Source organism: Sciurus vulgaris, assembly GCF_902686455.1.
Source record: "Sciurus vulgaris genome assembly, chromosome: 2".
Lineage (NCBI taxonomy): Eukaryota > Metazoa > Chordata > Mammalia > Rodentia > Sciuridae > Sciurus > Sciurus vulgaris.
This window is the reverse complement of record NC_136462.1, coordinates 144,814,583-144,831,125: the sequence shown is the minus strand read 5'-3', so window position 1 is coordinate 144,831,125 and position 16,543 is coordinate 144,814,583. Positions and strand designations below refer to the sequence as shown.

Below are 16,543 nucleotides of genomic sequence, written 5' to 3'. Positions count from 1 at the left end.
CTAAGGGGACAATCTCAGCATATGCTATGCTAATGCCTCTCATCACAGATGCAGTAAATACCAACAGAAGGTGTTATTCTGTAATTCTCAAGTCCATGTTGCCCTCCCCCAACTGCCATATGTACATGTAACACAATGTTGGTGTCTTCTCCTCCTTTATCAACCAAAAACTGGAAATAGGAACCAACAAGCAGCACAGAAACTGATCTGTCATTCTGGGGATATTGTAGGACTCTAGCCTTTGAAAGTGGACATGCAGATGGCTCACAGTAGAAAACAGCGTTCCTGGAATGGTTTCCCTGGCCAGCACTGACATTTATGGATCAATCCCCAGCACACTCCATCTTTCTGTGAAGAGGGAGAGAGATGAGAGCCTTTTGCAAGACTGGGCAAACATTGTATAAATTTTAAAATGCAGAGTTGTGAATGAAAAGTAAAAAGCAAAGAAAAGTAAAATAAGAGAGAAAATGGGGAGGTGAGATAAAGAGAAAAGGGAAAGAGAAAAACTAGTACGTTGCAAACTGATTGAAGGGGAATGAAGGATCCAGATTTCATTTCCTTTCATTCAATTATTCATGCATTCATCCCACAAACATCCATTGGAAATCATCCGTGTTCCAGTCACCAAGCTAGACGGCGAGGAAACAAATTGATCAAAAGACAATCTGCCACTATGAGGCTCCCAGTCTGGCTGAGGTAAGCAGCTGACAGACAGGTAGAACCAGGGAAACAAAGACCTGTGGCAGAGGTAAACGTTAATGCTAGAGAATCCTGAGGAGGAACATTTAACCCAGCCAGGCCCATGAGTAATGAATCTGAGAAACCAATAGAAAGAAGAGGGGGGAACGTTCCTGCAATTCTGTACCCCTTTGAGTTCAGAGGGAAGCATGACAGAGCATGGCAACACTGGGGGACAGATCTGCATCCAGTATGACTGAATTGAATAACGCAGATGATGAAGAGAATTGTGAATTCCTTGTGGGCAAGAACTAGATCTTATTCATCTCAGTATTTCCATCTCCTAAGGTATAATTGAAAATCTGTATATTTTATTGAATTAATTTCTCCAGCTAAGGAATTGCCTGCTTTATTACAATGCCCACTAATACTCCCTGAGAACAGCATTGTCTTCTATGCTGCTGCTGTGTCTGCCAGCAGGGATATAAAGCTGGCTATACAGTATGTATTACACCAGCACCCTAAGTGCAGTTGACCAGTGACCAACAATATAGGCTGCACACACAACCATTCCTCTGTAGTGGCTTCCCACTCAATTCAAAGCTAGCGTGGTGATGGAGGATGCAGGTCCCTCTCCCCTGCCCAGGGAATGGGCCATGGGCCAGCTCATCTAAGCCTTTTTCTTTTGTGATTGGTTAAGAGGTAGATATGAGCTGAGATCAGGAAAAGATAACCTGAGTGGAAGTTTGCTGGGGGGGTTCTGAAAATGATTTTTCTGTAGGATTAAAAAAAGGAGAGTGCACACACACTCACACACAAAGACACACAACTTTCCTGGTCTTAGACAGTGTTGCTGTCACTTGGGTCCTGGGTGACACTGTCAAGTCATCATATCATAGTATTCTATGGAACTACCTTCCTGTGGCCACTCCCACCGCCCCAACACACACACTGGGGATTGAACACGAGGTGCTTTCCCACTGAGCTACATCATCAACCCTTTACTTTTTATTTTGAGACAGGGTCTTGCCCAGGCCAGGCTGGAACTTGCAATCCTCCTGCTTCAGTCTCCTGAGTAACTGGGATTACAGGCATGTGCCACTGCATCCGGCTAATACCTTCAGTTTAAAAGCCACTTTTATTGGGTCGTTTGTTACTGAATTCAGTTGTGACCGATAAAAAAAGAAAATTGTACACCTCCACATGCCCTCTTCCTAAGCACTACAGTCTTAATAAAAAAGAAATTGACTTTGCAAACGAACCATAGGGTCAGTCCTGCAAGAGAATCCTGGCTTCCCAAAGAAATGAAGAGATAGTATCTCTATACAGATGTTGAGTTCATAATGCTCTCACTCAGCTCTGAGACAGAATGCATCAGCACAGTATTGTTTTTCTTTAAGTAAAAATTATGGCTATCAGTGGAGAAAAAAAATACCCCACAAAATCTCAACTGACATTAATTTATGCACTGCTATATTTACCAATAAATATTTTACACTATTTAGAAGAATAACACAAAGCCGTTATCTCACCCATAGTAATAATAAATGAGCAATTAAAGAAGGCAGGATGTGATGTGCCTCGATTTTCCTTTAATGATCCTTTGAAATGAATCATTGAGTAATCCCCTGTTGTTTAAGACTTTCCTATAAAAAATGGATCTGCCAAGCTTTCAGGGAGAAGCAGGCAGTTGAAAGAACAAACAGTGTCTTTCACACACTGTGGGGTTTTGAATTGCAATTTTCTTATATACTCTTTCAAATTTGTCGCTCCCTTGCCTTTAAATCTCCCTGTCGCCTTCTTCCTCCTGACTCTTCGTCGTGATATGAAAATACAGCCCTTCACAGCACTCGGCCAGGGAGGCTCCTCTCCAGCCTCTCTCCCTGCCCCAGTACCGAACATGCCAACTACACGGGACCAGTGACTATGCCCAAGTGCATCATGAATACCCGTACCTTTGAGATTTTGCTCTTCCTGATGCCACTGTCTGAGTATAATTTCCCCTCCCTTTTCAAAGCACATTTCAATTCCCGGTTCCAGTTCCCTCTCTGTAAAATTTTTCCAGCTAACCTGCCTTTCAGGCACCCATTACCCACAATTGCCACATAAGTCAGCACACACTGGATATTGCCCAACTCCAGGGGGTGTCATTCACAAAGACTATGACATGATGGGTATGCCCTCGAGTGAGACAATGCTTTGTTCCCTCCAAGAATAGAATTATTTTCTGTATGCTTATTTCCAAAAACACATTGTACATACTTTTCTTTTTTTTTTCTTTTTTTTATTGTAAACAAATGGGATACATGTTGTTTCTCTGTTTGTACATGGCGTAAAGGCATACCATTTGTGTAATCATAAATTTACATAGGGTATTGTTGTTTGATTCATTGTTATTTTTTCCCTTCCCCCACCCCTCCCACCCCTCCCACCCCTCTTTTCCCTCTATACAGTCCTTCCTTCCTCCATTCTTGCCCCCCTCCCTAACCCTAACTCTAACCCTAACACTTGTACATACATTTCTAAGAATGCTTACTAGATCCTGTTTTGTTTTGTTTTTTCCTACTTCCCTGTTCTGGTTGTCCATTATGAGGTAAAAAACTACCCTAAAATGGAATGGTTTAAAACAAAGTCTTTTTATTTTATCTCTTGATTTTATGGGTAGGGAATGCATAAGGCTTGTCTTCTGTTTTCCTGGTGTTGACGGAGGTCTCAGGGTCCACTCAGCTGGCAGGTGCACTGGTCTGGAGGTTCACATATCTTGTCCTGTGGTAAGGGTAGCTGGAGGACTGGGCTCACCTTGGTCTGCTGACCAGTATGCCCACGTGTCCTTTCAGCAGAACAGTCTTACGGTACTTGAACTTCTTATGTGGCTGCTGACTTCCCCCAGTTCTAAGAGAACTGGGTAGAAGTTGCAAGACTTCATTTGACTTTTCCTCAAAAGACTAAATGTCACTCCTGCTGTATTCTATAGGTGAATTGAGTCACTGATGCCATCTCAGATGTAAGTAGAGGAGAACTAGACTCCTTCCCTCAGTTGGGGAGTTGAAAAAAACTTTGCCGCCATTTTAAATTTTCCATGCTCCCTTTAGACCATACGCTCTTCCCATAGAGCAAGAATTTTGATTCAATTCTCCTGATATCCCCAGAACCTAGCACAGGGCCATGCACAGTGTAGGCATTCAGGAAACTATGGAATGGGATGAGATGGATGGAATGGGTTGGAATGGCATAGGGTGGCCAATGGGATGGGGTGGGATGAGACCAGGTAGGGAGGAGTGGAAACAGATGGGACAAAATGGAAACATAAATGCAGTCTGCCAGAGCCTTGCTACCCTGCTCTTGATGCCAGGATTTACCTTAAAGTATGTCCCAGTGAGAACATTGTGGCAGAAGTTTTACAAGGTGCCCAGCTCAATCTTTCTGTCAGTCTAGCAACTTATCAAGCAAATAAATGCCTACAATGTGCCAGGCACTGTGTGGGTACATAGGGACAATCAATGTCACTGTAATCTGAAAGTGGAGGGAAAAGAAGCATGCTGTGCCCCTCCCCTCAATTTTCTCCACAAATTTAGCCCCAATTTTACCCAATTGTCATGGCCTGGACAAAGGTCATCCACTCCCATCCCACTTTCAGCAGCACTACAGATACCCCAGAAATAGGATGCTTATACTCTGATACTCTGTTCCCACATATTAAAAGAATAAGCCCATGAATTTCTAATTCTTGTCTCTAAAGAATAAGACAGAATCCTTTCCAAACTCATGAGCCAAGAGCACAGGACACAGTTCATAGCCCAAGAAAACCATATTGCCAAAGATAAATTTGTTCTTCCAGTCATGCAGTCTGAACACTCACTAGAGATGGTCCATTGGTTAAATAAAAGACATTATTAAATTTGGAGTTAGTAATGAATGACTGAAGGGAGCACTAATCACAAACTTCAATTACTGGAAATGGTTATAATACCAAAAACGGTGACCAACCGTTCTCTGTCTTTACACAAGGGGAAACAAGCTGTAATGACATGATTAGAAATTTAGTTTAGGTAGAAGAAAAAAATTCCCTGTCAAGGTTGAAATGAATTCATGAGGCAGAGGTGTTTTAATATCTAAGAATAATATGGAATGTCATTTGTTTCAATATTATGGGGTTGGGTTGGAAAATGTGGGGACAAAAATAAGCTTGCCATATTTTCAGAAACTGGTTGATGGGTAATGTGATTTTATAACAACATGTTTTAAAATAAAACAAATAATATATAATGTTTTCTGACTTAAATGTCTTAGGTGGCACCTGGAAAATGAATGATCTCGTTAGGATCTTACTCCTTGTTGTCTGGCTCTGAAATTTGACAAACATCCCCACCATGTTTTAGGTATTTTAATCCTTAAGGATATCCACAGCCCTCTTCTTAGCTGAAAAGGGCGCTCATGGTTCAGCATGTTTAGAGTAAAGACAGAATGTAGTCCAGTTTTTATTTGGCAGGTATTTAGTGAGCATTAACTATGCGACAGACACTCTGCTGGGCTACCATGAGTCACACAAACACACACAATCCCCGTTTACATAGAGCTTCTAGGTGGAAGGGGAAATAGATTTTATTCACAGCCACCCGAATGTGTGCAAAATTGCAAGTGGGGATAAGTGCCCGGGTTTATTGTGCTATGAAAACATAAAATGGAGTTATTCGACATGAATCACAAAAAGAGTTCTCCTCAGAAGTCACAAGCTAAGAGCTGAAGAATAAGCAAAAGTCAACTAGCAGAAGATGAGAAGGGAAGATGCTCGTGGCAAAAGGAGGGCAGTGTAACAAAGTCCTGAGACTGGTGGAAGCATGGCAAAATTGAAGGACTTAACAAAAGTCGGTGAGGCTGAACTGGGATCAGGGAGTGGAGGCAGAGGGAAAGAGGAAGAGAGCAAAGCGTGGGAAAGAAAGTGTTTAAAAGAATGTACTTTTTTTAAAAATTGGTTCCTTTTAGCTATACATGACAGTAGAGTCCATTTTGATGAACTTATACATGCATGGAATAGCTTATTCTAATTAGGGCCCCAGTCTTGTGAATATACAAAGGATACACTTTCTTTTTTTATTGGTTTTTACTTTAGTTATAGGTAACACTAGGATTCATTTTTACATAATTATAAAGGCATGAAATCTATTTTGTTCTAATTCAGTCCCTAAACTTTCCCCTTCCCTCCTGTCCTCCTCTGTTCCCTTTGCTCTACTCTACTGATCTTCCTGCTATTTACTTATAGTTTTTTTTTTAATCACTACATCTTCTGGATGTATGTGACAGTGAGAGTCACTGTAGTATATTCATGTATGTACATAGAAAATTTAGGTCAGATTCATTCCACTGTCTTTCTCTATCCCATTCTGCCTCACTTCCCTTCATTCATCTTTATCTCTTCCACTGATCTTTCATCTATTGTTGTTTTTTATTCCTCCCCCCTTATATTGGATTAGCTTCTGTATATTAGAGAAAACATTCAAACATTAACATTTTGAAATTGGCTTATGTCACTTAGCATGACAGTCTCCAGTTCCATCCATTTACAAGTGAATATCACAATGTCATTCTTCTTTATGGCTCAGTAATACTCCATTGTGTATATACACCACATTTTATTTCTCAGTTTATCTTTTGAAGGGCACCTATATTGACTCCATAGATTGACTATTGTGAGTTGTGCTGCTATAAACATCGATGTGGCTGCATCACTGCAGTATGCTGATTTTAAATGCATGATATGGTAAATCCATTCCTGGTTTTTAAGGAATTGCCACACTGCTTAGTTGAGTGCACTCATCTACAGTGCTACCATAAATATGTGAGTGTACCTTTTCCCCCACATTTTCACCAACATTTATGGTTATATGTATTCTCAAAAATTGCTATTCTAAACTGAAGAGAGATGAAACCTCAATGAAGTTTTAATTTTCATTTCTCTAATTGCTAGAGATGTTGAACATTTTTTTTTATATATTTGTTGACTATTTGTATTTCTTCTTTTGAGAAGTGTCTGTTTAGTTCCTTTGCCCATTTATTGATTGGGTTGTTGGTTTTGTTTTGTTTTGTTTTGTTTTGTTTTGGTGGTGTTTTTTGAGTTCTGCATGTGTCCCGGATGTTAATGCCATATCTGAGAAGCAGGTGGCAAAGATTTTCTCCTTTTCTGTTGGCTCTTTCTTCATGCTTTTGTTTCCTTTGCTGTGAAGAAGCTTTATAATTTGATGCCTTCCCACTTACTGATTCTTTAATTTTACTTCTTGCACTTTTGGAGTCTTGTTAAGGAAGTCTTGTTTAGGAGTCTTGTTAAGTAAACGTAGGAGACTACATTTTCTTCTAGCAGTTGCAGGGTTTCTGGTCTAATTCCTAGATCTTTGATCCACTTTTAATTGGCTTTGGTGTTGGGGGAGAGAGGAGGGGAGATGGGTTAAATTTCATTCTACTACACATGGATTTCCAGTTTTCCCAGCACCATTTGTTAAAAAGATTCTCCAACTTATGTTTTTGACCTCTGTTTAGTACCAGATAAGTGTTATTTATGTGGGCTTATCTCTGTGTCTTTTATTATACTCCATTGGTCTTCATGCCTATTTTGGTGCAGTACCATGCAGTATTTTTTACTATAACTCTGTAGTATAATTTGAGATCCATCCAGTATGGTGATGCCTCCTGCTTCACTTTTCCCACTAAGAATGCTTTGGCTATTCTTGGCTTGAAGTCCACTTTATCTGACATGAGAACAGCAACACCTGCTTGTTTACAAGTCCAATGAATGGTATGCTTTTTTAATTTCCATCCTGCACCTTTCAATCTATGGATATCTGCCTGTGAGGTGAGTCTCTTATAGACAGTCTATTGTTGGATCTTGTTTTTTAATCCAATCTGCCAACCTATGTCTTTTGATTGAAGAGTTTAAATGTTATTATTGATAGAAGATTTTTATTTCTTGCCACTTGGATTTATTTCTAATGTTTAAATTGGACTTGATTCTCCTTTAATTGACAATCCTTGGAGTGTAATTCCTGCTTATGCTGGTTTTCGTTTTTTGTTTTTTATTTCGTCTTCATGAAATATTTTATTAAATATGTTTTGTAGTGCAGGTTTTCTAGTTATGAATTATTTTAACTTTTGTTTATGATGGAAGGTTTTTATTTCATCTGTAATTCTGAAGCTCAATTTCACTGGGCATAGTATTCTTGGTTGGCATCCGTTTTATTTCACAGCTTTGTATATATTATTCTAAGACCTCCTAACTTTTACAGTCTGGGTTGAGAAATCAGTAGAAATCCAGATTGGTTTACCTTAAAATAGAACCAGTTGATTTTCTCTTGAAGCTTTTAAAATGTTATCCTTATTCTGTATGTTAGGCATTTTTATACTAGTGTGTCTTGGAGTGGATCTATTGAGATTTTGTATTTGGAGTCCTACATACCTCTTGTATTTAAATTTTCATCTCATTCTTAACTTTCTGATATTATTTCATTGAAAAGAGTGTGCATTTTTTTAGTTTGTATTTCAGAGCCTTTATCAATTGGAATGAATCTTAAATTTGGCCTTTTAATGTTATCTCAGATTTCTTGAATATTTGGTTCATGGTTTCTTGACATCCTTTCTTTATGACTAACTTTATTTTCAAGATTATATACTTCATCTTTGAGGCCTGAAAAAAAAGTGCTCTAATCTATAGGTGATATTTTGCATTGAATTTTTTTTTTTTTTTTTTTTTTGTACAAGGGATTGAACCCAGGGATGCTTGACCACTGAGCCATATGCCCAGGCCTTTATATTATATTTAGAGACAGGGTCTCACTGAGTTGCTTAGGGCCTCAATAAGTTGCTGAGGCTGGCCATAAAGTCACTATCCTCCTGCCTATGCCTCCCAAGCCACTGGGATTACATGTGTGCTCCACCATACCCACCTTTCCATTGAATTTTCTTTTTTATAATTTGAATATTTATTGAACAGAAAATTCAGTGAATTCCTTTTTTAATCATTTTTAATTTTCACAGACTGCATTTTGATTCATTGTACACAAATGGGGTACATCTTTTCATTTCTATAGTTGTGCATAATGTAGATTCATACCATTCGTGTAATCAGACATGTACATAGGGTAATGATGTCTTTCTCATTCCACCATTTTTCATAACCCTGCTCCCTCCTCTCTCTCATTTCCCTCTATGTAGTCTAAAGTTCCTCCATTCTTCCCCTGCCCCCAACCCCCCATCCACTTATCAGGGAAAACATTCAGCCTTTGGTTTTTTGGGGATTGGCTCATTTCACTTAGCATGATATTCTCCAATGTCATCCATTTATTTGCAAATGCCATAATATTATTCTTCTTTATGACTGAATAATATTCCATTGTGTATATATACCAATTTCTTTATCCATCTGTTGAAGGGCATCTAGGTTGGTTCCACAATCTAGCTATTGTGAACCGAGCTGCTATAAACATTGATGTGATTGCATTACTGTATGCTGATTTTAAGTCCTTTGGGTATAAACCTAGGAGTGGGATAACTGAGTCAAAAGGTGGGTCCATTCCAAGTTTTCTGAGGATTCTCCACACTGCTTTCCAGAGAGGCTGCACCAATTTGCAACTCCACCAGCAACGTAAAAGTGTGCCTTTTTCCAAACATCCACACCAACATCTATGATTGTTTGTGTTCTTGATAATAGCCATTCTAATTGAAGTAAGATGAAATCATAGAGTTGTTTTAATTTGCATTTCTCTAATTACTAGAGATCTTGAACACTTTTTCATATGTTTATTAATCATCTGTATATCTTCTTCTGTAAAGTGTCTGTCCAGTTCCTTGGCTCATTTATTGATTGGGTTCTTTGTATTTTTGGTATAAAATTTTGTAAATTCTTTATAAATTTTGGACACAAGTGCTCTATCTGAAGGGTGTGTGGAAAAGATTTTTTTCCCACTCTGTAGGTTCTCTTTTCACATTATTAATTGTATCCTTTGCTGAGAAAAAAGCTTTTTAGTTTGAATCCATCCCATTTATTGATTATTGCTTTGATTTCTTGTTCTTTGGGAGTCTTGTTGAGGAAGTCTGATCCTAAGCCAACATGATGAAGATTCGGGCCTACTTTGTCTTCTATTTGGTGCAAAGTAGGCCCGAATCTTCATCATCTCTGGCCTAATTCCTAAGTCCTTGATCCATTTTGAGTTGAGTTTTGTACAGGACGACAGATAGAGGTTTAATTTCATTTTACTGCTTATGGATTTCCAGTTTTCCCAGCACCATCTGTTAAACAGGCTGTCTTTTCTCCATTGTATGTTCTTGGCTCCTTTGTCTAGTGTGAGGTAACTATATTTTTGTGGCTTTGTCTGTGTGTCTTCTATTCTGTACCATTATTCTGCCTATTTTGGTGCCAATACCATGCCTTTTTTGTTAATATTGCTCTGCAGTATAGTTTAAGGTCTGGTATTGTGATACCTTCTACTTCACTTTTTCTGCTTAGGATTTTTTTGACTATTCAAGGTCTCTTATTCTTCCAGATGAAGTTCATGATTGCTTTCTCTATTTCTATGAGAAATGTTATTGGGATTTTAATTGGAATTGCATTGAATCTGTATAGTGCCTTTGGTAGTATGGCCATTTGACAATATTAATTATGCCTATTCAAGAACATGGAAGATCTTTCCATTTTCCAAGGTTTTTGTCAATGTCTTTCTTTAGTGTTCTGTAGTTTCATTGTAGAGGTCTTTCACCTATTTTGTTACATTGATTTCCAATTTTTTTTTTTTATTGAGGCTATTGTGAATGGAGTGGTTTTCTGAATTTCTCTATCAGAGGATTCTTCACTTTTGAATAGAAATGCATTAGCTTTATTCATATTGATTTTATATCCTGCTACTTTGCTGAATTCATTTATTAGTTCTAGAAGTTTTCTAGTGAAGTTTTTTGGATCCTCTAAATATAGAATCATGTCGTTGGCAAATAGTGACAGTTTGAGTTCTTCTTTTTCTACTTGTATCACTTTAATTTCTTTGGTCTGTCTAGTTGCTCTGACTAGTGTTTCAAGGACAATGTTGAATACAAGTAGTGAAAGAGGGCATCTCTGCTTTGTTCCAGTTTTTAGAGGGAATGTTTTCAGTTTTTCTGTTTATAATGATGTTGGCCGTGGGCTTAGCATAGATAGCCTTTACAATGTTGAGGTATGTTCCTACTATTCCTATTTTTTCTAGTGTTTTAAGCATGAAGAGGTACTATATTTTATCAAATGCTTTCTCAGCATCTATTGAAATAATCAAATGATTCTTAACTTTAAGTCTATTGATGTAATGAATCACATTTATTGATTTCCAGATGTCAAACCAAGCTTACATCCCTGGGATAAACCCCACTTGATCATGGTGCACTATCTTTTTAATATGTTTTTGTATATGTTTTGCCAGAATTTTGGATTTTTGCATCTATGTTCATCAAGGATATTGGTGTAAAATTTTCTTTTCTTGATGCGTCTTTGTCTGGCTTTGGTATCAGAGTGATACCAGCTTCATAGAATGAGTTTGGAAGGTTTTCCTCCTCTTCTATTTCAAGGAATATTTTGAGGAGTGTTTGAATTAGTTCTTCTTTAAAGGTCTTGTAGAATTCTGTTGAGAATCCATCTGGTCTTGGGCTTTTCTTGGTTGGTAGGCTTTTGATGGCTTCTTCTATTTCAGTTCTTAAAATTGATCTGTTTAAATTGTGTATGTCCTCCTGGTTCAGTTTGGGAGGATCATATGTCTCTAAAAAAATGGAATATTATTCAGCCATAAAGAATGATAAAATTATGGCATTTGCAGGCAAATGGATGAAATTGGAGAATATCATGCTAAGTGAGATAAGCCAATCTCAAAAAACCAAAGGACGAATGATATCGCTAATAAGTGGATGATGATGACACATAATGGGGGGAGGGAGGGGTTAGTGTTAGGGTTAGAGTTAGGGTTAGGGAGGGTGGCAAGAATGAAGGAAGGAAGGACTGTATAGAGGGAAAAGAGGGGTGGGAGAGGTGGGAGGGGTGGGGGAAAGGGAAAAAAACAGAATGAATCAAACAACATTACCCTATGTAAATTTATGATTACACAAATGGTTTGCCTTTATGCCATGTACAAACAGAGAAACAACATGTATCCCATTTGTTTACAATAAAAAAAAATTGTCAATGTCTTCGATATTTTCTTTTTGTTAGAGTATAGATTTTCAAAGTAGCTACTAATTATATCCATTGAATTTTTTATTTAACTTATTGATTCTTTCATTTTAAAGATTTCCATTTGGTTCTTTTTCAGAATCTCTCTATTAAGTGCTTTCACTTCCTGTATTTTTTTTCTGATTTTATTCCTTACATCTTTTTTAGCTCATAGTACATTTTAACTATTAACTTTCAAAATTCCTTCTCTGACATTTCCTTCACAGTGTTGTCAAAGAACTCTCTTGTTGAAGCATTGGGTTGCTTGGAGTGGTATATTTTCTTGTGATTTCATATTGTTTGTATGCCTATCCATCTGCCGGTATAGTTCTCACTTCTTTTAAATAAAGAACTACTTTGTAAGCATCTTTTTCTTAAGAGCCCTCTGTTAGGTGAATATCCAGATAATTGTACTTTAAGTCAATGTGTGACCTCTGCTGATCCCAATATCAGCACCACTTTAAGATATGCCACTGAGCCCTATTTACTATAATCACCTCAGAGACAATCCTTATAATATTCAACCATGTAAGAAACAAAAACTTGTTCTCCATAGTTCCCCAAATTCAGGTGTAAACCTATAATAAAATTCTAGAATAGGCAAAAAAAATTAACTGTTAAATTTAGTAAACTTACTCTAACCTTAAGTGAGGGTTAAAATCAGGGAGTAAGAAAGTCTGGGCAGAAAGGAAAAGGGGAAAAGAGAAACAAGAAGAAAGGATGAGAGAGAGAGAGAGAGAGAGAGAGAGAGAGAGAATGCAATAAAAGATATAAAAGAATTATCCACACCAAGGTAGAAAGGAGAAACAGATGAATGGTTGGTATTTGAAGTAGTAGTAGATAATGCAAGAGGATGAGTAATGGGTACGAGGAAACACATATAAACTAGAACTAGAAAAACAAAGATAGAAAGAATGATTTCAATTAATGCTTTAAACCGTTGGAAGAAATGCATTCAAATGGATTGAAAATTCAATGTTGGCTATTAACAATTATTGTCCAAGTCAAAAAATTACTTAAATGATCAAATTTGACATTAGAGTTGTTTATAGTAAACCATGTCAAGGCAAAGAAAATTCTTGTTGAATCTTGGCTTGAATTTCACTGGGGTTTGGACACTTAACAGTTTGTCCATCAGTCTTCATGGATCTCTCCAGAGCTTCAGGGGCACAAGAGCCCATTCCCTAGATGTTATGAACCTCCCACCAATAGCTTCTGGTTTATCAGCTCAGGTGCCTGCTGCTGACTGCTCAGAGGGTGCAGTTTTGTGGCTTGGTTGTTTCTATTGTGTTGTCTTTCGGGATACAGGCTCTAGAGTGTCCGTGTGATTTCTGTGGGTCTCTATGTACCTGCTCCCCTCTACAGGATCATTTTCATAGTAGTGAATATCCTGGTGAATTCCTATCAATGCAGGAACTCTGGTTGTGGGCTTTCAGCAGGTGCTCTGTGATGCAGAATTATGCCTCTCCTGGCACCACTCTCTAAGGTACTGTAATAAAGAGTCCAGGTGGTTCACCTGAACTCTAGTTTCCACTGCCCCAGGTTGTGAATGATGAGCATTGATTCCCTCTCTTTACCAAGTCTGATGCAAGATCCCACAAGTATCTAAACAATGCCTCTTCACTTTCCAGTTGTGATCATGGGTTAAGCTGTGCACCAATTATGGCTGGGATCAGCCCCTTCCTCCTCCATAGATTCTGGTAATTTTCCACTGAGTCTCTATGTCACTAGATATTCATATCCTCTGGTAGGGCCCTGCAATCCTATATACTGTCCCTAGGCTTCCCACAGTGCCTTTCCCCAATTCAGTGGTCAGGGCATGGTGAGCCTTCTTTACTCTGTTCAGGGCCAAAGCTGCTTCATTGCTCTTTCTGTCTGAGTCCAGCAAGCAGATGCTGCATAGAGCTTTCTGCACTTGCCTGGATTTCAGAGGCTGAGCAGGGTTCGGAGCAGTTCCCTTCACTGGTCCCCACCAGCCTATTCCCCATGATTGTGGTAGGGGGAGAAATTTTCAGCAAGTAGTGGTCTTCTAGAGCTTCTTTCTGGCTGTATTCTTAGAGGTCCCACTGCAGGGGACTTCTCTCTCATTTAGTTTGCAGTTGTCTGAGCTTGGGAACATGCCATGCTGATTTAAGGGTATGACTGGTCGGCCAAGGGTTCCGCAAGATGTCTGTGAACTCCAGCTCAGATTTCTTTCCACAATTTGGTTTTTAGCTGTTTGCTCGGTTTTAAGGACCTTCTGTTACCGTCCCACTTTGAATTGTGTATGTTTTTCCAAGTGTGCTTAAGTGGGTGAGCTTAAGAGATGTTTTTGCTCCCTGGCTTTCTCTCTCTGTTTCCCCTCCCCCTTCTCTTACCCAGGTTCAGGTTTGGGGTCAGGTCGCTAAGAGTTTATTTTCTACTTTATTAACCTATCTTCCAATCTCTCCAGGTCTCAGATTTTGTAATATCGAGTCTTCAAGCATTTATTTTGTCACCCACCTCTCAATTCTACTTTTTCTTCACTGTCCTTTCTGTGTTGTAAGGAGATCGGTACTTACTGTCTAGCCCACTTCCACCATCTTCAAGGATGCACTTTTAACTCAGAGAGACTTAAGGCTAGTTTTCATAAACTCTGTAAGTCACAATTTCCATATTCACAATATTAGACTGATAATTATACCAAACTCATGCATACAACTGGATCATAAATACGCTAACAGATATAATGCTTAATCTCACTGCCTAGGTCACAATAAAAGTTCAATAAAATATTGTTAAAAAATGTATGCCATAACCACACTAGACAAGAGGTGAATAAGCTGAAAATAGGCCTGATGATTCTTAGAGATTCATCTTTCTGGATCAATTTTCCAACCAGGTCATGACAATTTAGCAGAATACTCTTAAGGAGAGGGGGGAAAACAAACACAGAGAGGGTGAGGTCGCATCCTCTGGCGGAAACTATTTGGAATCCTGTGCTTTATCAACAACACCCAGCGCACTTGGTGCCACTCAGTAAATGGTTAAATCTCCCAGTCATAGTAATAATAATGACAGCAATCAACAGCATCATATCTCTGAAAGACTCTGATTTCTTTTAAATGACACTCATTGGAAAGCAGGCTCTGTCTGTATTCTAGGAAGGCTGTGATGTCGCTCCAAAGCACAGTTGACAAATTACAGCACAAAACCTGCAGGTTAGAATTAGGGTGACTAAAAAGAAGTGTCAAACAGTTTTCAGCTTTTCTGAATGAATTCTAAACACAGCAAGTAAATAATACTGCAGGTGCCTACAACCCAACCCAAGGTCCAGCATCAACACTGAGGAAGTGAGTTGCCACCTTCTTGCTTCAGCCAGCATCTGCCACTCACTGCATTAATCCTTTCTGGATTCACCACCTCTGAAACACACATGAGCAAGCATCCAGGCTGGGGAGGATCAGCTCTGCCTCTGCAAGGTCAGGGAACCAATCACTTCTCAGGTACCTTTATTCCAACAATATTGAGAAGATGCTCTTTCCCAAGTCCTCATCTCAGTTTATTCTTATCAAACTGGGCTAAAGCAGAATTACGACACAGGAAAAATCTGTTCCTAGTGTCCCAGTGGAAAGTCCCATTTTAGGTCCTCCACTTTTCTTATGGGTATTCTACCACTCTGTACTGCTGAAACTAGTAGGTAATGACCTTCCTTAACCCAATCTGAAAAACTATTTTTTAGAGATATACGATACAATTTGGGGGTTAAGAAACAGGCATCAGACCAGTAGAGCAGAGGCAGGGGATCAAGGCGAAAGAAGCGGAAAGGGAAAGGGAAGGTGCTGGGGAATGAGAATGACCAGATTATATTGCTATGCTGTGTGCACGTACAAAAATGTGACAACAAATCCCACTATTGTATATGATTATAATGGACCAATAAAAATATATAAATTAAAAAAAGAAATAGACATCAGGATATGAATTGGCATCCCATATAGTCAACAATATTATAATTACTGCCAGTTGAGAGTCTATTCTGTTTTGGACATCATTTACTGCTTAGTCCTCAAAACAAAATCATCATCTTGCAATTTTGCTATGATTATTCCTACTGTACTGATAAGGAAGTTGAGGCCAAGAGAAGTTGAATAATTTGCTGATGAATAAGAGTAACTTTTCTTCATATTTTACAAATTGAATTTTGAAACCTGGAAAAAATTTTAAAAGGACATTCTGAAATAATCAAATTAATATTTCTTTCATGAAAACATTTTGAATGTAGAACTAAACTATGATCATTTTAAAACAGGTTCACAAATGCTTCATCATTCCTGCTACCAAGAGGTAGGTTTTATGCCTTTTACCCTTGAATCTTGACCAATTCCATACTCTTATTATCAAATAGAATATAACAGAAGTAACACTGCTCAACTTTCAAGGCTAGGTCATAAAAAATAATGCAATTTGAAGGTACAGTTTGAGGGTTAAGAAATAGGCACCAAGCCGCTGGAATACTGGTCTTCCCAGGAAGGATTTTTTTTTTCCTTTCAGTTCATGTGTACTGGCCAACAGCCAGGGTATTAAGATATATTAGAATTCATCCTCCAGCCTCAGAATTTTCTATGTATACCTTTTTGTTTTCCTGCCCATGTTCTCTAAACATGTCCACTCCACTAACTAAAGGATCTCTCAGTGAAT

At 38.5% G+C, this 16,543-nt stretch overlaps 1 protein-coding gene across 2 annotated transcripts in view; it reads right to left on the bottom strand.

Annotated features, from left to right (window-relative positions):
- The window catches only part of AGBL1 (AGBL carboxypeptidase 1), a gene marked incomplete at its 5' end in the record, with an annotated part of 817,668 nt that overhangs the window by 746,547 nt on the left and 54,578 nt on the right, over positions 1-16,543 (bottom strand). The gene's annotated exons all lie outside the window — the stretch shown is intronic.